The sequence below is a fragment of the Sus scrofa genome, chromosome 3 (assembly GCF_054392235.1).
Source record: "Sus scrofa isolate SSC_HxYL_T2T_F1_AM1 chromosome 3, Sscrofa_HxYL_maternal_Yorkshire_Landrace_v2.0, whole genome shotgun sequence".
Lineage (NCBI taxonomy): Eukaryota > Metazoa > Chordata > Mammalia > Artiodactyla > Suidae > Sus > Sus scrofa.
This window is the reverse complement of record NC_139385.1, coordinates 9,998,504-10,020,057: the sequence shown is the minus strand read 5'-3', so window position 1 is coordinate 10,020,057 and position 21,554 is coordinate 9,998,504. Positions and strand designations below refer to the sequence as shown.

The 21,554-nt window shown below is 56.9% G+C and overlaps 1 protein-coding gene across 5 annotated transcripts in view; it reads left to right on the top strand.

The window, feature by feature from the left end:
• Positions 1 to 2,188: 2,188 nt before the first annotated feature.
• The window catches only part of SRRM3 (serine/arginine repetitive matrix 3), a 55,669-nt gene continuing 36,303 nt past the window's right edge, over positions 2,189 to 21,554 (top strand). For all 5 annotated transcript variants that reach the window (XM_021086294.2, XM_085016783.1, XM_085016785.1 and 2 more), the window contains exon 1: positions 2,189 to 2,359. The gene's annotated coding sequence lies outside the window, so the exon portion shown is untranslated. The remainder of the gene's footprint in view (positions 2,360 to 21,554) is intronic.

Genomic DNA, 21,554 nt, shown 5'->3' with positions numbered 1-21,554 from the left:
CCCAGAGGGGAGTTCCCTGGTGGTTTAATGGTTAGGATTCGGCCATTTCACGGCTGCAGCCCAGGTTCGATCCCCGGTCTGGGAACAGAGAACCACCCAGAGACTTATAACAGCAGGAACTGTCACCACCTCTAGGCTTGAAGTGTCACAGGGAGCAAACTGAATGTCAGAGCTTGACCAAAAGAACACAGCCATGGGCACAGAGCCACTGGAGAGGAACGCAACAGGGGAACAAATGCCTACCTTCTCTCTCCGCTTGCCCTTCATTCTCCTGGTGATGCTTCCCCTTGGATGAAGCCAACCAGAAGCCAAGAGCAAGGGAACCCGTGTCATCAGTCTGCAGAGGTCAGCCTCCCGAAGCCCTGAGCAGGGCCGAGAAGGATGAGAATGGACCAGAGGGGCTACTGGAGAAAAACCAGCACAGATGGTGATGACATTTGCTGAAATGAGTAACACACAGGAAGAAGCTCTTTCTGGAAAATTGGCAGGCTGGTGGGGAGACCAAGACAGAGGCCGATTCCTCAGACCCAGGGCGAGGGAGCGAGGGCAAGGCGTGAGAGGGGCTACTGCGGCTGAGAGGCTGCCTAGGCTTCCAGGGCTCCCTGTCCTGTCCCGCTCTGGTAGAACAGAGGGCCTGGGGCAGTGGGGGAGGTTTGCTGGAAGCCAGCTTGCAGGCCCCTCTCCCCTTCTCCCCTAAAGCAGGTCCCACTGTGAAGCCAGATGGAGGGAGGCAAAGGCAGATGTGGGGAGGGCAGAAGAGGTGTGTCCAGCTGGGGCCAAGTGTTCCCAGGCACTGGTCCCCAACTGAGTTGAGGCTGGGGCTGGTCAGGAACCCAATCAGCGAGGTGAAGTTTCAAAAAGCTAACTTGACTTCATTTAGGGAAGGGCTTCAGTCGGGGAGGATGCTGCAGGCCTGCTCCTCCTCAGCTCTCCTCCACCCCCTCCCACCACTAACCCAACCACAGCTTCCCAGGCAAGGAGAGGCCTATGGGCCCTCCAGGCCCACCTCTCCCAGCCCTTGATCACCTACCCCCTGCTCTGCCCTGGGAGGCACAGCCAGGCAAAGAGGGCAGATCCTCCCAGACAGGGGAAGCAAACGTGGGGGCCAGGCCAGCTCAAGGCCCCATCATATGAAAGATTCATGCAGCCAGAAGGCAGGAGACCAGCAGAGGACTCACTCCTGGGGCTATGGGGCTGCAGTAATGGCAGCAGCAGCTGTAGCCCATCCCTCTCCCCCATTCGAAGCTTTGTTCTGCAGACCAATGGGCCTGCAGTGCCAGGATCCCAACCACACACACACACACACACACACACACACACACACTCACTCCAACACACATTCCAAAGACACATGTAGGGGAAGAAGCTTGGGAGGGGAGGAGGGCACACAGACACAGACTCTCAGACAGGAATATAGACAGAGACACAGGTATTTAGACACAGGCACATACGCAAGTAAACCCACAGAGATTCACAACATACACTTGTGCAAAGGCCTTCTCATCTGTGCCCCAGGTGACTCACTTGCCTCATCCTAGTCCCTGCCCGGCCTCGGCACTTCCAGCCCTGCTTCCTGAGACAGCCATGGGGATACCACTAGTGGCTCCAAGCAAAGGCCTTGCTTGAGTGCCTGTTCCCCTTTTCACTAGGCAAAGATCTGTGTGCTTCCAGTGCTGCTTGCAGATCCCTCCCCACCGGGAGTCCCCTCCCCTCCACGGGCTCATTGTCCACCCAAGGAAATGGAGGTGGAAGCTGCAGAACAACAGGCTACCCAAGGCCAGGAAGAGTAACCAAAGGGTGACTTGAACTCAGGACTCCAGGCAGCCAATGCAGCGCCACTAAGGTTCAGCGATTCCATTCTCAAAATCCTCTTCCCTTTGGGATGTTTCCCGCCACTCTGCCTGGCCTCGCTCAGGCCACCAGGATGCACGAAGAAAGGGGAGCATCCCAGCTGGAGCCCTTGCCCCAGGCGCCTACTCCTACCTGCCCCTGCCCCTGCCCCCGCCCCCGACCCGTAAGGCGTGGAACAGGTCACGCTGCAGTGGCAGCTCCTGCCCCCCACGCCCAGTCCGTCGCCTCAGCTGCGGATGGCCTCCAGGCCTGTAGAGGGCGATGTATGCACTGGGCCGCTCTGGCCGGCAAGCGAGCAGGGAGGCCGCCTCCATGGTGGTGCGCTGTCCAGCATTTCAGCAATCGGCAGCGGCGCCCGCGGGGAGACGGAGGACGCGGGGCCGCGGGGGCCGCGGAGCTGCCCTGCCTAGCCGAACCGAGCCGAGGAGGCGGCCCAGAGGCCTCCCAGACGAGCGGTGCCAGAGGGCCTGGCTCCAGCGCCCGGCGGAGCGCAGCAGTCAGCTGGGAGGTGAGAGCCCCTGGAGGGGCGGGGGCATTTCCCAGAGGGGCTGGGGCTGGGTTGAACCTTGGGCCTCCCCAGCCAAGCGGGGGCCCAGGGTCCAGACCCCCCAGCAGAGGGTAGGTGTTGGGGGACTGTTAGTGTGTTTGGTCGCGGGTGCGAGGCACCTGGGGATCAGAGACAGGAATGCTGTTCATTTCTCTGAGGATGGAGAAAGTGAGAACCCTGCCGGGTCATGGGCAGGACTCCACCGAGCATAAATGACCATGGCCTGGCCCATAAGGATGCTATAGAGGCCCCCATTTGCAGTCCAATTGCCCTCCCCAACTGAGGAGAAGGACCTGCTCCCCAGGGAAGGGAAAGACCAATGAAGAGACCCCATGGAGGTGCTGGTCACTTGGACGGATGAAGGGAGCAGGCCCCCACCTGAAAGCTGGGCTTCTGTCCAGCACGGGATGGCAGCATAAGGGATAGTCTGGCCCCTTTCCCAGCTGCCCAAATGCCCCTGGGGAGGCAGAAGCTGGCAACGAGAACTGGGTCTCACACAGGATGGCATTTATTCTCACACTGGGAAGAGAATGGAGGACATAGAAGAGCTGAGAGCCACTAGGAGTTGAGGAGGGTTCTCTGTGGTCTCTCCGGGTGCCCAGGGAGAGTTTCTGGAGCTCAGAGTGGGTACAACCAACCCTAGAGCAAATCCCTGGTAAAAAGGATAGAGAACAGACGCAGCCTCTTCCTTGCATCCTCTTCCCCCCTCCCTCCCAGGGCTCCTGCCTGGACAGTGTTGAAGCCTCCTGCAGTTCCTGCTCCTGGCAGCAGGTCTATTGTGGGGATGGAGCGGGGGGGCAGGAGAAGAGCACCCAGGTCTGTCTGGCCTGGCGCTCCAGTGCCTGTGCTCTAGCCCAGCCATAACTTCTCACTCTCCTAAGACCTCCCTCACTCATCCCCTTCTGGCATCAGGGGACCTTGGCTGCTCTTTTGTCCTGCGACAAGAGAAAAGGCAGGTACTTTGAGAGTGGGCAGGGCAGGGTTTAGCGAGTTTCTCTGTTCAGGGGGCATCTTAAGGTCATGGCCCCAGCAGGTACCAGCTCCTTCCCCAGCCAGAAATGGGACCCAGCTGGCTAAGAAAGTGCTCCCACACAGCACCAGCTTTTTGGTTCCTTAACTTTATGCCCCATCCTACTCTCCTGTGAGAGATGGAGGAGGAATTCTTGAAGAGTGAATAAAAGAGTTGATTGGATTTTAAAAGGTGGGGTTGAGTGGGTGGGGAGTCATGGACTTTGAAGTGTGAGAGACCTGGGCTCTAAGCTCTGTGACTTCAGGTAAACCACTTAACCTTTCTGAGCCTGTTTCCCCATCCTTATAGCACCAGCAGTATCTACTGTGGCATCAAAGAAATAATCCAGATGCTGGATAAGAAATTAGTTTTAAGCTGTAAAATGCTAGGCAAGTGTTAGTAAATCAAGTACAAGAAAGGTCTTAAGGAGGAGCTAAACAATGGTGCGAAAGCCTTCAGCATTCTTTGAAGCACATCTTTCTCTTCCCAGAGGAGATGGACCTCGGCCAAGGGCCTTGTACCAGGCTCTATGCTAGGCACAACGCTAGAATTAAGCCAGTTCACCCTCACGAAAACTTAACAAGGAAGCCATCAGTGTCCCTATTTCACAACCCAGAAATGAGACTTGAATGACTTTCCCAAGGTCATGAAACCATCCAAGCTGTCTTCCCTGGAGCAGGAGTGGAGCTGATAACCTGTCCAAGCCCTTTGATACCAAGACCCAGCTAAATGCCCATTTCTTGATTCAGGATGCCAGCTCCCCTGGTGAGGTGCCCGAGGTATGTGGGTGAAGGCAGGCATTGCAGTGAGGAGCTACCTCCCCCCAAGGTCACCAGGATACTCGGTGGTAGAATGGGCTTTGAACTTTCCAGCTGGGTGCCCCCACCATAACCCACCCCCTTCCATTGTCACGTCTGCCAGAGAAGAAGTCTGGGTCTGGCAGGCCCATCTGCTCCCTGATGCACCCACTCCCAACTTCACTGCCTGCCATCCGCTTGCTGACCTCGGCAAGCTGGTAGCCGCCCGTTCCTTTCTAAGCACTTTGCCCTCACCCCCTGAGATGAGGCCACAGTTGCAAGCAACTGCCAGCATTGCTAGGGTCAGCCTTCCTTACTGACTTTTCCTCTGCCCGCTTCTTACTGTGGGTGGGGCCGCCAGCCAGGGGTGCGGCTGAGGATATGGGGAGAGCCCACCCCCTTCTCCTGAACTCCTACACGCACTCTGAGCCCCTGTCATGGGCCTGTCACTTCCCGTACACTAACTCGTTTCATCCTCACATAACCTGACGCCAAATGTGCCACTGTCTCCCTCTCACAGGGGAGCAAAACAAAGCCTGAAAGTGACATGATTTCCCAAGGTCATGGAGCAAGGTCTTGGTGTAAGCCTAGGGGCCCAGTGTGGCTTCCACAGTACCACTCTGTTCTCGATTCCCCACTCTCTCCTGGGTGAGGATTAGCCAGGACACTGTAGGCTGGCAGGGCTTGGGGATGGCAAGCGATGGAGGTGACTGAAGGGCTCTAGGACAGGTGCGCGGGTGTCCAAGGACCTTCCTTCTGGGCCCATCTCTGACCCTGGCTCCTTGTGTGACCTTGAACACTTTTCTTCCCATCTCTGGGCCTCAGTGTCCTCAACCATTAAATGATGGGGTTTGACCAGACAATACCCCCCGCCAAAGGCCCTGCTAGCACTAAACTCTTAAGATTTTTCTGCCCCATAAATGTGTCAGGAAGCCTGTAGTTCCATCAGCAGAGGTAGGATTCACCTCCAATGTCTGAGGGTTAGATTTATTCAATGGAGCTGAGATTCAAAATTCACACATCCCTCCTAACTACAAACTTGGGGTCTTGACTCAAAACAGGAAAATATGGTTTGGAGAGGGCCAGAGGCTCACCCAGAGACCCCAGGACTCTGTGACCGAGCCAGGATTGAGCCCTTCTGGCTCAAGACTTTTGATGACCTGCAAGGACCCTGCCGGATGCCCTCCACACACCTCCCAGAGTTGTCCACCAAAGCCCAGGCATCCCCCAGGACACATCCAGGGAAGCAGGAGAGGGACACATCACAGAGTCCCAGAGAGAGGGAGGGACTTTGCAGCTGATGCTCTAAAGAGAGGATGCAGCGCCCTGCAGAGGGAGTGGGTCGGGGTGGCCACTAGTCCAGGCCCATGTGGAGAGAGGAGCGAGAAATGGGCAAGTTCCTTCTCAATTCCAACACCTGGGCTCAATGAAAAGGTCGGAAGCTCAGAGAGGGGGAAGGATTTAATGACAGAAAGGAACAGAGAGGGCAGTCACTGAGGGCAGGAGGCTGGGCAGGGAGGGAGGGTGGGGGGGCGCTCAGGGAGGTGGTACTCAGAGAAGGGAGGGCGACCAATGAGTAGGAGACGAGGGACAGGATGAGTTCAGAGGGGAGGAGGGGCTAGAGGGGGGAGAACGGTGAGAGGGCAGGAGGCACCATTACCCACAGCTACAGGCGCCAGCCTGGCCCAGCCTGGGTCTTCATTGTGGATTACTGCCTGCTGACACTCTGGGTTCCTGTCCCGCCACCCTCCTCTGGGTCATGAGCACAGGGGAGCGACAGCTCCCTCCCCAGAGGCCATGCCCTGTTGATTCGGTGTCATCCAGATGGAGCTCTCAGGGGACCTAGGCAGGTGAGCCAGGCCCAGGCTGCCCACTGGCCTGGGAGAAAGGCCTCAGCGGCCATGTGTGCCTTGGCTCCAGAGCAGCCCCCCACCTCCAGGGCTCCCCCCTTATAGCCAAAAGCCGCCGGCCCATCCGTCTGCGACACTGCTTCCTCGGCAGTCAGCCCGGCCTCAGCATCCTGCCGCCCCCGCCCTGGACTCCTGCCCACTGCAGAGGCTGCTGTGCCAGCTGGAGCTGGCGGGCAGGGCCACGGCTCCCTCAGCATCCTGCTGGAGCCAGTTAGGACTAGGGGGCGGCTTGAGCCCAGGGAGCCGGACCCTGAGGCCCAGGAAGCTTAGTGAGCCGGGGGGCCCCTGGCCTGTTGATTTCTACTGTTGATGTGGCCTGTGGCTCTGGGACCCCTCCCTGTGCTGAGCCCCATCCCCAAAACTCCCTCAGATGGAGACAAGCAAAAGTCAGTTTCATCGAATTCTTTTGGTCTTTGGAGTGGCACCTTCTTGGGCAAGAGCAAGACGTGGGAAACGGAAAAGCCAAGGAGAGAGAAAAAGTCACGTGTGGTCCCCCCAGCCAGAGCTAGCTGCAGCCAGCACAGGTATTTCCTATAAAGACCTTGTCCATGCATTCATGCTGCAGAGCAGTAAATAGCTGGGAACACCCCGTTGAGGGCATGCTGCTTTTCACTCTATAGTGAGAATTCTCTGATGTCTTTAAAGATTCTGCAAAAAGTGTACTTTTCAAAAAAAAAAAGTGTATTTTCATGGCCATATGAGGACTGTGCACAGGGAGCTGCTTCCCAGGGAGCCAGGGAGCTAAGGGGAGAACCTCGCCCTCCCCCGCCCTCTGGGCCGGGTCACACCTTGGGGGTCTGGTGGCTGTGGGTGTCCCTCAAGGAGGATGGCTCTGAGACCTGTGTCAGGGTCAGCCAGGGACTGAGGAAGACCCGCTTTCTCAGCACACCCCTCTGCCAGGGACCCAGGCGGGGAGGGCCAGGGCTGCCAGGGGAGTGCCAGACATCCTCGGGCCAGGATAGAACCTGGACCCACCCAGACCTTGGAGGAGGGAGCTCAGAACCGGGAACCAGGTGGCTGCCCATCTCCTGGGCTCTGATCACATCTAGTCTCCAACCTCCACAACCAAGTGTGTTTTCTCCCTTGTGAAATGGGCATAATACTGCCTGCTCCAGGTGCGCACTGACAAGTGATCAGATAATGAGTGTGAAAGAACCCGCAGAGGGAGAAAGCCCAGCGCACTGCCCGGAGGAGGCAGCCATTTGAATGTGTGAGACCACACAGCTAACATCTACTAAGCGCCTCCTATTTTCTGGGCATGGTTTGAACCCTAGGGACAGAGAGGTGAATCAGACACTGACCCTGATCTTGACGGGCTCCCAGACTCGTGGGAAAGGGAGGCACGAGGGAACTGACAGTGACGACCACGGAGGTTCTGCTATAACGAAGATGTCCACGGTGATGAGGGCAGCCAGAGGAGGCTTCTGAGAGAGGGACCTTTAAGCTGGGCTTTGGAGAACGACACGGGGAAGGTGCCAGACAGAAGGGGGAGGCATGGTGCTCCAGACAACAGCTGGGCCACGACACAGGCGTATGAAAAGTCCTGGTGAACTGGGGGACAGTCAATGATCTAACGCAGCCATGACATAGAGGGCGTGCGAGGAAAGGGGGCACCCCGGGGGAGCCGTGAGCCAGGACAGGTCTCAAAGGACCTCCAAACCCCTGTCAGCGCTGGGAATTTACTTGGAAAGTGATGGGAGTCAGGGATGGCTTCGGAGCAATGTCCTGAAATGGTCAGATTTGCACTTAAGGAAGCTCTAGCTGCCTTTGGGAGGAGGAGGATGGAGAGAGACTGAGGTGAGAGGCCAGGAAGGTGGTGAGGGCAGCCCTGCAGAGGACAGAACCAGAGGTGCACCTCGGGAGGTTTGACGGGGTGGATGTGCACGCACTCCAGGGAGAGAGGACGTCCCATGGGGCAGCGGCAGCTGCTGGCACAGCCATCGGCACCAGAGGACCAGGTTAGAAAAGTGGGCTTCAGGACAGGCAGAGGGGCCCAGCCACCTTTTATCCCAGTAGGGGCCAGAGGGGACCTCTAGGATGGAAGGGAAGCTGGGACACTCGGCAGGCCCTGCCTCTGCATAGTCCTGTCCCCCCTTCCTGTCTGACATAGGCTGACATGTGCTCCTTGGTCCTCGTGACCCATTCATTACTGTCCCCAGAATAGCTCTCTTCTCTGCCTCCCAAATTGTCTCCTCCTCTGTCCTCTGCTCCTCACACAGCAGAAAGCAGAGACGGTCATTCACTCACTCATCAAACACTTGCTCAACAGATCCTCTCAACTGAAAGTTCAATTATCATCGTCAGAGACGGTCATTCACTCACTCATCAAACACTTGCTCAACAGATCCTCTCAACTGAAAGTTCAATTATCATCGTCGTCCCTAAGCTCTTTGGAGAAAGGAAGGCGCTGCCCTCAGTCTAGTGGGGAGAGGGTCCATGAGCTGGTGAACATTTGGAGATGGGTTGTGTGGGAGCATCCTGAGGGCTGCCTGGGCACTGGTGTTGGGGCAGGGGCGTGCCCGCCTGGTTGACTTTGAAGCCAGCTTCACAGATGGTCCTCAGAGGATGAGGGTTGCCAGCGGGAGAAGATGGGGAAGGGCATTTCTGGCAGAAGGAACAGCATGAGCGGGGACATGGAGGAAGAAAGAGCCCCGGGTGGTGACTTGTGTAGCTGGAGAGACCAAGAACAGGGAACCAGGCTGGAGAGGGAGGCCTCGTGAGCGGCCTCCCCGCCACTGGGGAGTCTGGCCTCTCTCCTGTAGGTGGCAGAGAAGCCAAGGGATGTTTCCAGCAGGTAACCACATGGCCGGAGCTGTTTCCGGAAGGTCACGCCTGAAGGGCGAGCATGATTTGGACAGATGGAGCGAATGGGGGCCTGCCGCGTGCTTTCAGGACACGGAGTCCCATGGTCTGGGGCCTCTGCGGCTGCAACTGCTCCTCCCAGCCTGGGACTCTCAGAACCACCGCAGCTGTGGTCTCTAGGTGCAGAGTACCTGCCTTGGTATTTCCAGAACAGTCCGTGAACAGCAGGTTCCTGGGACCCCTCATTCAGGATCTGAGTGTAGGGCCGGGGGGTCTACTCCCCAGGGGCAGCCCAGGTCGGCCATGAGAACCGGGGCCTCACTGCTTGCAGATGCTGTTCTCTTTGCCTGGATGCCCTCCTTCCCTCTTCCTCTGCCTCCTTGAACTTCAGCCCCTGCACACGTCTCTTTTGTGCAGTGTCCCCAGGTGCCTGGTCCCGCCTCTTTCTCGGCCCCTTTCCTACTCTGCCCTGATGGTTGCTCTCGCTTCCATCTCCCTCGTTCACCATCACCAACACTCATTTGGCATCTCCCATGTGCCAGGCACAGCTGCAAGGGCTTCACGGGTCCTAACTCAGTCCTCACCACATCTCACAAAGGAGCCAGGTCATAGCCGCAGATCCTGGGGCCCAGAGAGGTAAATAATGTCACCAGCGTCACCCAGCTAAGATGCAGTAGGCTGTGCCGCTCTGGGACACCGCAGACGAGGAGCCCTTGGAAGGCAGAGGCCCTGTGCTGTTCATCGTTGCCGGGACCCAATGCAAGCACAGGGCCCGGCATACAGGAGGGGCTCGCTTTCCTCATCTGCGGGACAGGCTGAAGGACGACAGCTCCCCTCCAGGGCTGCAGCTGGGGAACCGCGGCCCTGGTCGGGCTGTAAGCTATGAGCAGTGTGATCTGGGGGGGGGGGGTGGCGGCAGAGACAGGGACTCCTCACTAGGATTAGGGGTGTGCTTTCTCTCCTCTGTTGTGCTGAGGTTCAGCCTCTCACAGAAATCAGACCCCCCCCCCCGCAACCCTGGGAAGGGTTTGTGGCCAGGGTGGGGTCAGATACCCTGAGGAAGAGTCTGGGGCTGAGGGCAGAGCAAGGCCGAGACTCAGAGGGAACACAGCTGCACGGGCTGCCCCCACTCTCAACCTAAACTTAAGGGTTTACCCCTTCCTGGAGCAGGGGGGTCCCCGCCCCCCTGCCATTCCTGCCTCCCACCCACAGTCCCTCGGGAGCCATAGGTTATTGTCAATGACGCTGTTAATTAACTGCTTAATTAACTATTTAGGCTAATCAGATTAATTGACATTAATTGGCTACCATTTGTCAAGGACCCTGGAAAGCTGTGCCTCTCAGCGTTGAAGTGTGTGACTGGGGTTGGGCAGGGGAGCCGAGGAGGAGCCGCCACTACGCTGTGGAGCTGGGGGAGCAGGTGACAGGCAGCAGTAGGACCAAGGGCACCGGGACTGCTGCCCAGGGCCTGGCCATCTCCCAGCAGTCCTCGGGGCTGGGCCCTCGGACTCCTGAGTCCTGCGTCCTCACACCTGGGAAGGGCACCCCCTCTCCCTCCCCCTTCACTGCATTTTACAAAAGGTCTGATGAGGGACCAGAGGCAAGAGTGAAAAACTTTCCAACCTCAGGGGCTGTAAAGACCTTGGAGGGGGAGAGACCTCAAAATCCTAAATATGCCATGATATAAGTAGGTCACCACCTAACAGCCGTGGGGGTGAAGAGCACACAGTTTTTAAGAAAGGGGAAAGATGAGCAGTATAGGGTAGATAAAATATGCAAAGTATTAAACTATGATGAAATGATCAGATTTGCATTATTTAGTCAATGACAGCCCCCAAAACCCACAGTACATTTTTATGTCTGTTTTAAAACACAACTTACAGTTTTAAATTATAGCACTTGAAACAAAAAAGAAAAAAACTACTATGAAATGCATCCTACGTTTTGGAGAACGGGAAAAAAAAACAGCCAACCCACTCAAAACTGGGAGTGTGAATTCATCTTCAGAGCCATTCTCTCAAAATTAAATGGCTCCCGTATCCAGTCCAACGCTGGGCTGGAAGATGACAGCCTGCAGCTTCGTCCGGACTTTTTCACTGACACCCCACCCCCACCCCCCAGGGTCCCTTCCTCTCTCTGGCAGATCCCTGCCTGTCTTCCTGATAGAGTGCCTACATGGGGCATAGGAGGTGTGGATTTTGAGCCTTCTGGAGAGGATTACAAATGTAAGGGGAGAAAAGGGGTCTGTTTTGGTGGGAACGCTCAAGTTCCCAGGATGGGGATCCCTTCCGGGGAGGAGGAAGGCTCCGGGCCCAGTAACAGAGAGCTCTAGCTCAGTAATGGAAGACCTAGCAAATGAATGCGGGGTCTCTCTCTCCCTTTACTGCCCAATCCTACAGCCCCTAGGGGAGGAAGGACCAGGAGAGACTGGAGGCTGTTGCCTAGCAACAAGAGGCGCATCTGGATCGATGGGAATGGCAGACCGAGGCTCCAGCCCCCAGTCCTGCTCTCTCTTTGATCTCACCCAGCCCAGCAGAAACCTGGGGGGATGCCCAGGGCAGCCTGCCTGATTAAAGCTGAGTCAATAGAGGGAATTTTCCATAATGAGATTGTGTGGGCCGTGGAGGCAGCTGCCCTGTCTCCCTGCTTCACCCTCCCCAGTGAGTGGAAGGGGCTTGTCTGTCTGTCCAGCACCCCCCCCTTCCTGCTGGTAGCACCGGAGCTGGGGAGGTGGACATATCACCACCCAACTCTGATTCTACCAAGTGTCGGGCGGCCAGGGTCTCAGAGCCCAGCCCCACCCCAGCCCCACTAGGCTCCAGGCCTGGCATTTAGTCCAGATGGGGGAAACTGAAGCCTAAGTGAGGAAAGAGATCTGGCCAAGCAGCTTCTAGCCCCCCTGCCCCTGCCTCAGCCCAGCCTCCTCGGTGTGAACCTGGGAGGGTCTGATCTTTGCAGGAGGAGAAGCGGGTAAAGAGGTCATGGAAACGGATGACAGCGCAGGACTCCTCTGATTTCACTCCAGGGTCAGCTCTGGGGGCCAGCTTGGGAGGGTCCTCAGAAAGCAGGGAGTCCTGACACCCAGGTGGCTCTCTCTAGGACCCCTCACTCAGGCCATCCGACTGGGACCCTCCCCAGGGCACAGAGATCGCCACCTCCCCGGCAGCCCACACCCGATAGCCACAGCTCAGCGGTGAATAGGTTCTTTCTCGCTCTCCCCTCCCCCTCTCCGAAACTCCACCAGAACTCAGGCAGCCTCAGGGAAGCGCTCTGCTCCCTGGCTGGAAGGCGACAGCTCCCCGAAGGCCACTGAGGGTCCTGAAAAGGAACAGAGTGGACTGGGTGGGGGCAGGGCTTCCTTTGTTCTGCGAGGACCTTGGAGGGGAAACTAAAACATTCCTCGCTTGTTGGGTTCAGTTCTGGTCTACACAGGCTGTCTTGTAGGTCGAACCAGTGTGTTCTTTTCAGTGACCAGTATGGGATATGCTGCTCTCTTCCACTGTCTACAACACTGGCCTGTCTCGGTCTGTGGGTTCCCAACTGTCCTCCGCTGATGCAGCCCTTCCGAGTTCCTGGCTCCCCCATGGCCTGTGACTACACTAGTGTGCGCTGGTCTCACGACACTGTATTGCCTCCACTGTGGGCACCTCTGTAGGAAGTAGACTGCTGAGGCCTCTCTGTCTCTGGGGATTTGCCATCCGGCTCCTCTGCTCTGGGCCCTGGGCTGATGGGCAGGAGCCGAGGTGCCAGGCAAACCCTTCCTATCCATGCAGTGACAGAGCAGGACTCCAAAGCTCTCAAAGTAAATGACAATGTGGCCTTTGAGGATATCACCACTCACAGCGTCTGGGCATGTTGAGAGCCAGAAGTGGGGACATTTCCCACTGAGGCCCCCAGAGATGGCAGTGGTAAGACAAATAAGTCTGTGCGAACACAGGCTGGGTTACAGCAATGTTCACAGACGGCTGCTTTGTGCCAAGCTCTGTGCTGGGCGCTGGGGACACAGAGGTGGACACCCTAGCCCTTGGACAGCCCTCCCTAGGCCAGGGAGCAAACGGTCACAACAGAACAAGGTCAACGCTGAGCGTGGTAACCACAGGGTGAGGCTCTGGGAGCAGCACAGAGACACATCCTCCAGCAGAGGTCAGGGAGGGCTTCACAGAGGAGGTGATGCTTGGGCAGAGTTCTCTAAGGTACATGGAAGGGGAGGGATTCCTGGCACAGGGGGAGCCTGCACTAGCATGTCCTTGGGTGGAGCAGAGTGTGTGTGTGTGTGTCAGAGACACAGAGGCTAGGCAGGTCACCCAGGACGAGGTACCAGCTAAGCTGCCTGGCTCTCTCCCTCCTTTGCCTACCCCGGACACCCCACCTTGGCTCTGGGAACTTGGCCAGCACCCCTGTCTCCATCCCATAGCATCGTCCGAGACTGCGGGGAAGGGGACAGGCACAGCTGGGCCCCACACAGGGGTGGAGCGGGGAGGGCAGGAGCAGGACCCCGGGGCTGTGGCCCAGGCTGCGCTGCCAGTACCCTGCAGGTCAGGCTTCCTGTCCCTCCTGCAACCAGCCCTCCCCACAAGCCTGCCAGACCCAGCCTGGGGGCTCTGGCCAGAGCCTTCCTCTGGCTCCTACAGGGGCGGCAGGAAGCTCCGGCTGCTGAATAATTGAAAAGGAGGCTTTCAGCTTTCTCCCTCCCCCCGCAGCGTCTTCTCCAGGGTTGGGTAACAAACATCGGTGCCAGCGCCTCCCGAGAGACTCCAAGGAGGCAGGGAGGAAGCGCGTTCAAGCCGCTAACCCTCTCGCTGCCGGCCTGCCGGCTGCCCAGGCCTTCCTCCCAGGCCTCACCCTGCAGAATCTTCTTAGCTGCAAATACGGGTCCCTGCGGGTCCACGTGGGTTGGTGTCTACCCGTCTTCACAAGCTGGTACTGATTTGGTACGTTCTCTGCCTTATGGGTTCTGTGCTACTGATCTATATGTCTTCCTGGTTCATTCATGCCTGAGGTGCTTTAGATTAGTTGGCATTGTTTACGGGTAATACCAACAGTTAACACTTATACCCAGAACTCACCACGTCCCGGGGCACAGCTGCACTGCGTGTATATAAATTCCTTCGCCCCTAAGGGGAGGTACTTCTATGAACCCTGCTTTACTAACGACCAAATGGAGCCCAGACGTCAGGTCGCTTTACGGCACATAGTGACTTGGGTGGCTCTGCTGCCACTTGCCGATCTGTCTTGGTTGACATGGGCTGGGCTGTCCCTTAGAGTCAGACCTTTCCCCAGGGCAAAGGCCACTACAAGTCAGGGGCCTAAGCAGCAAAGCTGACCATGGCCTCGCCAGCTCACCAGCCTTCCCTGGCTCCCTGTTGCCTGCAGGGTGTGGTCCTGCTCGGGCGCTTCCTGTTTTCCTCTCCAAGACTTCTTCCCTCACTCTGCCCAAAACATCCTTCTTCCCCTTCTGCATCCCACCAGCTCCAACGTAGGCTTCAAGATGCCTCCTCCAGGAAGTCCTCCCAGCTGTGCTCCTCTCCACACTCCCCGCTCAGTTGATGTCTCCGCCGCACGCACGTCCCTCATCCAGCACTTCCTGTGACAGTGCTTCTCCCCCTGCATCTCCCCCCGTGAGCCTCAGACTGGCCGTTCCCGGAAGAGCGGTGACGTGGATGAGTGGCCCAGAGTTAGCGACCTAGAGCTGAGGGGCCATCTCCCAGTCCTGTGGCCCTTACTCCCCAGCCGCACCCCCTCGGACAGGGAGCACAGGGAGGGCTGCTGGTGTGTTCTAGCCATGGCCCGATGACCTTTGCTGCCTCCCCATGCTGTGTTCCTGGGCTGGGGAAGGGTCTCCACAGGGAAGGGAGAGGTTGACAGGAGAGCCCCCTGCCCCTATTGCCCTGGGGACACGTCATGGGTGTCAGGAGCACAACCCGGCCTCAGTTTGGGGCCGGGGCAAGGCAAGGCGCTCGCCTACATTCCTCGGACACAATGGAGACGGTTTTCTTTTCCGGCTTCATGAAATATCTTGACAAAACCATTGTTGCTACACACTCATTTTTATAAAGACCCAGACTTAGTTTCACAACCTAAGCACCTGGTTCCGCTGTGTTTGTCAGTGTCATCACGTTTCTATGTTCCTGGCAGTTACAAAGAATTTCTTTCTCCAGGAGACGCAGAAGGCCCCTTGCTGCTGCCCCCCACCCCCTCGCCCCAGGCTTTTTCTCTGGAAGGGCTCGCCCGGTGCCTGCATCCCCCTCCCGCTACACCCCTGCCCTCAGTCTTCTTGGACTCCCCCTTCCTTAGACTCATCCTTCCAAAGGCCAGTTCAAACATCACTGCCTTTTTATTTTTCCCTTTGGTGTGGCCTGTGGAGGTTCCCAGGCTAGGGGTGGAATCAGAGCTGCAGCTGCCGGCCTACCCCACAGCCACAGCCACACCAGATTCAAAATGTATCTGCAACCTCCACCGCAGCTTGCAGCAACGCTGGATCCTTAACCCAATGAGCAAGGCCAGGGACCAAACTCAAATCCTCATGGATACTAGTCTGGTTCTTATCCTGCTGAGCCAACAACAGGAACCCCCAAACATCATTGCCTTTTTGAAGGCTAAAGTAAACCTCCATGGTCTTTGTTGCTCCCCTAGAATGGGGCAGGGTTGGGGGGCAAAAAGGATCTGTCTTCACAATAAGCTTGTCGCTGAAAGAATAAATGATCCCAGGGTTCCCGTTGTGGCTCAGCGGAAACAAGTCTGACTGGCATCTATGAGGACCAGTTCACAGGCAAAGAAACTGCGGCATAGGGTTTAAGCCACCTGGTCAGGGTCGCTCGGCTCCTGAGTTCCCCAAGAGCACAGCCCTGTCTCCCCGCCTCACATCGGGCTCCCCAGTCTCCTTTTCAGACACACGTGGGGTCCTCTGCTCCCTCTCCCAGACCTGGCCGGGTCACCACTGTCCTCGGCACCCTACCCCTCTGAGCGCTGGGTGAGGGATGAGCTCACCAGCCGCGAGGCCGGCCCTGCAGCACAGATGGGCTGTTTGACCTTCAGTTCATCTCTACCAGCAGGGCTGGACTTGCAGGTACCAGCAGCCAGACTGTGTCCCATCCTGTCCTTGGCCAGGCCAGCTCAGGGGGACCCCGGCTGCGGTCTGAGGGAAGGAGGCGAGCCCAGGGACTCAGCTGTGAGGCTTGGAGGTCAGGGCTCTGGTCTTTTAACCACTTCCTGGCTGGCAGAAGGGGAGACGCTTTAGAGCTTCAGGACTTAAATCTACACATGGGTTTGGCTGGCGCAGCATCTGGGCCTGCCCTTGGGACCTGACCTGGTGCTGGTGACAGCCTCAGGCTGAGCCCTGGGGGGAGCTTGTGGCTCTGGCCACTACGTACAGCACTGGGAAGGAGGCGGGCTGAAGGCTCAGCAGGCCGCGTGCATACATAGTACTACCTACATTTCCAGGGCAGGAAAAGACCTATGGGTTTTGAGGGTTTGTTTTGGTTTTTTTACAGAAGTTCCCCAAGCCAGGGATCAAGCCCAAGCCACAGAAATGACAATGTCAAACCCTTAACTGCTAGGGTGCCAGGAAACTCCAAGACCTATGGGGTCTTCGAGTCCAGCCCCCCTTCCCCAATGGAGAGACAAGGGTCCAGAGAAGGAAAGAGACTTGCCGGGGGTCCCTCAGCCAGTCAGTGGTAGAGAAAAGGCTTCCTCCATGCTGCCTCCAAAGAGTCACAGTGTCTGTCCCCAAGGACCTTAACAAGTCAGGGTCAGGGCTCTGGACCTCACAGCTCCCTGCTGGACCCTCACAAGCCCCTCACCCTTAACACAGCCCACTGTGCCCTCCATATTCCCCATCACAGCAAACGGCTGCACCAGCCACCTGGCCTCCCAAGCCAGGGCCCGGGTGTCACCCGAGGCACCTCCCTCACCCACCCCCAGTCCGCCGCCGTCCTGCCCCATCTGTTTGCTTTTTGCATCCTGGTCAGACTCCACCTGCTCTGGTCCCTGTCTCCAGCCCCCCTCACCCCTTCTGGGAAGCCCGCCCCGACCCACCAGGCGGAGATGCAAACCCTCCTCAAGTTTTATCACAGGACCACTTGATACCGCCTCGTTTCCCAGAGCAGCCTGTGGGCTGCTGGGGTACAGTCTTGTCCATCACCCAATCGCCAGCGTGTGTGTGTGTGTGTGTGTGTGTGTGTGTGTGTGTGTGTGTGTGTGTGTTGGGAGGGGGTAGGGCGGCAGTGAGAAGATACGGATACGATTGGCTTTGCTGTGTTTGTAGAGTGAATATCGTCCACCTCCTATCTGAGCAGCTCCTGTGACGGGAACTCACTCATCCTGGGAGGAACTGCTTAGCTTTTTACAGTTTCAATTGTTGGGGGGAGAAAATCCTACCTTGGACGACTTCCCTGCAGGAGTCCTGGCTTTTTCTCCTGGAACCAGCCAGCTCGGCTGGGGGCTTGCTCCTCTCTCTCAGCCTCATCCGTGGGCCGCACAGGAGAAGCTTGTTAGAAATGCAAATTCTCAGACCCCAGCCCAGATCTACCCAATCAGAAATTCTGGGGGTGGGACGTAGCCATCTAGGATTCACACGCCCTCCAGGTGACCCTGGTGCCTAATGAAATTGAGAACTGCTGCTCTTGATGCGGGCTCCCAGATGCTGGTCATAGATGCTCTGTGCCAGAATCCCCGGGGGAAACACGACCTCTCCTCCCCCCGCAGAGATGTGGCTTCGGTAGGTCTAGGTAGGACGCACATATGAAAACAGGACACCCAGTTAAATGTGAATTTCAGGTAAACAATGAATACTCTTTTTTTTAGTATGAGGATGTCCCAAATATGAAATTCATGAAATTCAAATGAATTTAGCTGTGCATCTTGTATTTTTACTTGACAAATCTGGCAACGCAACCTACTTCTAACAAGCTCCCCAACAGACTCAGCCGGTTTCGTCCTAAATCCTCTACGATCCTTCAAGTATTTGAAGATAGGGACTCTGACCGCTTGTACTTGCGTTTCACCTCCCCACTCTAGACGTTATATTTCTGTTGATGCAGCCTAAGATAACATGTGCTTTTGGCAGCCATATCACGATATTGACTCGGACGGTCTTTGTGACCATGGAAAATGGCTAAAGTCTTCCTAAATATGCTGCTTCTGAAGTCTGTCTACCCCGTTCCAATTTTAGAAGGTTAGTTTGGGGCCCAGCTTCAGAATGTGGCACTTCTCACTCATCCTGGGAGGAACTGCTTTCACCTTCCTGTTTCATCTTAGATTCCTCCCATCTTTTCAGTCTGTCGAATCCTTTTAGGTCCTGACTCTGAATTTGTGAGCCTCCCCAAGTGGTGCCCTGGGTGAATCTGATTGTCAGATTATCAAAGTTCATCCGGTCAGTGGTGAACATACTGGATCAGACATGGGTGAGGACAGAGCCTTGTGGTCTCCGCTGGACACTCCCATCTAACGTGACATTGACCCATCAATCGGCTCCCTTTGAGCACAGGTTAATCTATCCACCAACTGAAACAGTACAGAATGTTACTTCCCACCAACACAGTGTCTCTTTCTCCTTATGAAATCTCACAAGGACTCCATAATAGATCATACCAGATACCTCATGGAGAGACCCGTGCCTGCAGTAACTCCCTAGTCTTCTCATCCAGCAACCACGACTTGGGAAGACGTGGGCTTGGTGTGCAATGACTTGTTCTTAGGGGCCCGACCTCTCCGCTAGGGGTTCAGGGGTAATCCTTTTAATAACATGCCTCAGGGAGCTCCCTGGTGGCCTAGTAGGTTAAGGGCCTTGTGCCGTCAACGCTGTGGTGTGGATTCGATCCCCTGGCCCAAGAATTTCCACCCCTGGCCAAAATAAAATAACAAGCCTTGGATTCCTGCCTGACACCCTCCATCACTAGATGAAGCTGGTAGAATCCACCGCCCGTCCTCGTGAAAATCCAGACAGCATTTGCCCTGTCTTCACATCCCTCTCCTTTCCTTCAGTCATTCCTGAAAGACGGCCCTCAGCAGCCTAGCCGTCTTAGCCAGCCATTCTCCTAGCGCCGGGAAAGAGTTTCTCCAGCTCTGGAGAGCGGCGGGCATTCAGCCCCGCGCCCACCAGCTTCCCCTCCCCTGCCCTCAAGGAGCTCAGGCCAAGTTCTAGGCTGGGGAGCCTTGCCCATGGCAGAGGGAAAGCACGCAGAGCAGCAATGCTCAGAACCTGGCTCCATGCGCCTTCCGGGGCCTGAGCATTCTGTCCCCACACCCTAGCATGCCTCCTGCATTGCCACGTGCTAGGTGGGCTCTGGGGAGCTGGAGTGAAGGGGTGGCCCCTTCTCCTGCAAGGGCTAGCACAGAGGTCAGAGACAAAGAACAGATTGAGCCTCAGTCTCTAAAGAGGCAAGAACAAAAGCTGTGGGGGGACAAGGAAGGAATGACTCATCTTTCCTCAGAATCAGGGAAGGCTTCCCAGAGGAGGTGACATTTGGGCTGGGTGCTGGAGGATGTGCAGAAGTTCCCCAGCTGAAGAAGAGAGGAAATGGAATTCCAGCACAGGGGAACCACAGGGCAAAAGTGCAAAGGAGTGGGAGCGCATGTTTGGGGACAGATGACCCAAGTTGCGGGGCTGGATGCTGGCTGCGGGACAAGGTGGAGCAAAGGATGAAGCTGCAAGATAGGCAAGATACAAAGGGGCCACACCCACTGTATGGGGGACCACGCTGCAGTTCCTCTATCCCGCCTCCCTTCTGTCTCTTTGTTCTGCCCTTGTGCACTGGGCTCCACGTGCCTTAGGCACTTTTCTGGCATTAGGAGCTGAGACTAACTGCCCTCAGCTCACAAAGTGAGCCAGACCTGTGAGCCCATAGTGACACTGTGAGTGGTGAGAGCACCAGGAGGGTACCGCCAAGCCAGGGGGTGAGGGGAAGTTTCCAGAAGGTTGTGATGCCTGTCGGCAGGACTTTGAGGACATGCGGGAGCCAGGTAAAGAGGGTCCCAGGAAGAGGTAGCAGCAGGGGAAAGGCCTGGATGCAAGAGAGATGAGAACCTGTGTGGAAGCAGGAGGGGGGGTGGCTGGACCAGGCGATGTCACAACTTTAAGCCAAGGTGGCAGGCAGCCACTGGGGGCTGTTAATCAGGGCATGATATGCTCTGATTTGCTCCTGGACCTATCTCCCCGGTTGCTGATGGAAGATGAACAGAAAGAGGTCCAGGGTTGTGGGGGGCAGACAGGATGCCGTGGCCAGAGTGGACCAGGGGCTTGAGTGGAGGCGGGAACAGGAGGGAGGAGGTGGGTCAGTGTGAGCAGCGTGGAGAAGTGGGAATGAGGGACCCAGCTCGGTGCTGGTGAGCTGCAATGGGCCAGGACAGTGGGCATCTCCAAGCCCCACATATGTCCCTGGCTCAGGCCGTGAGCCGAGCACTGGGTGGGTAGTGAGCAGGGATCCTGGAGCTCTACTTGGGGCTTGGCCAGTGGGTGATGCTTGTGGAGTACCCTAGGAGAAGGCCTGGCGGAACTGGGGTGCAGAGCTGGGCCAGGAATGGCAGGAAACAAGCAGGGGTTAGAAGAACAGCTTTGTTCTGTAAACCCCCAAGAGCCCTCCTGAAGAATCTGGATGATGCTCCCAGGCACAGGTTGGGATCAGAGGCTCAGAGAGGGGCAGTGACACAGCAAGGAGTGGAGAAGCCTGGCCTAGAATCCAGACACTTGGGGGGACGGACATATGAAAGGAGCTTGTGTTCCCCTTACCACTGTCACCTCCTGTCACTGTCCCCTTCAGAGCTTTTTCTTCTCATGGTCCCTTTCTTCTCTGCCTTCCAGACTCCATGCTCTGAACGGTCCTCACCCCCATCCCTTTGAGGCCAGCGAGGGGAGTATGTGTTGGGGGTGGGGGTGTATTGCAGCAAAGCCCTCATCCAGGAGGTCCAGACATGCCCAGCTCCTTCTCTTGCCACCTCCCTCCACCCCCTCTCTCCCTCCCCTCCACTCCCGGGGAAGGAGGCCTCCCTGTTGCTTAGCAACTAGCAGAGCCTTGGAGAAAGGCAATGGAAATAGCTCAGGAGGTGCCTCCCCTCTGTTAGGATAAGTCTTTGGTGTGGGTTCTCTGTGCGTCCGCGTGTGCCGGCGCGCGTGCCGGCACGTACACTACTTTGGGTCTACCATGGAGCCGCGGCTTCTCGCCATCCAAGCCCTGCTGATTCCCACCCCGCCTTGAACCGGCAGGAGGATGTAGCTGCCTGGAAAGTTAATGTCAGTGCCCCTTTTGGTCACATCCTCAGAAGCAGTGTTACCAGAACAAAGGAGAGGACAGTCTTGTGGGCTTCAGTCTGGACCAGGCCCCCACCTGGAACGAACTTGGGACTCCAGGGGCCAGGAGAACGGGTGCTGAGCAGAGAGAGTGGGATGTTAAACCGAGTCTGAAGGGAAAACAAGAAACCAACATATTTTCCCAGAGACAGACTTGGTAGCTGGGGAGTTGCCGGCAGGCGTGGGGGCAGGGCCAGGCAGTCAGGCCCAGGCATTGGCACCAGGAACGAGGGTCGTCCTGGGCGGCGACTGCGTCCCTGGATGAGAGAAGGTTCCTCCGAGGCCACCTAGTCCGGCCCGAGCCCTCCCACTTTACAGCTAGGGAAAGCCAAGTCCAATCCTGCTCATGCCCTGA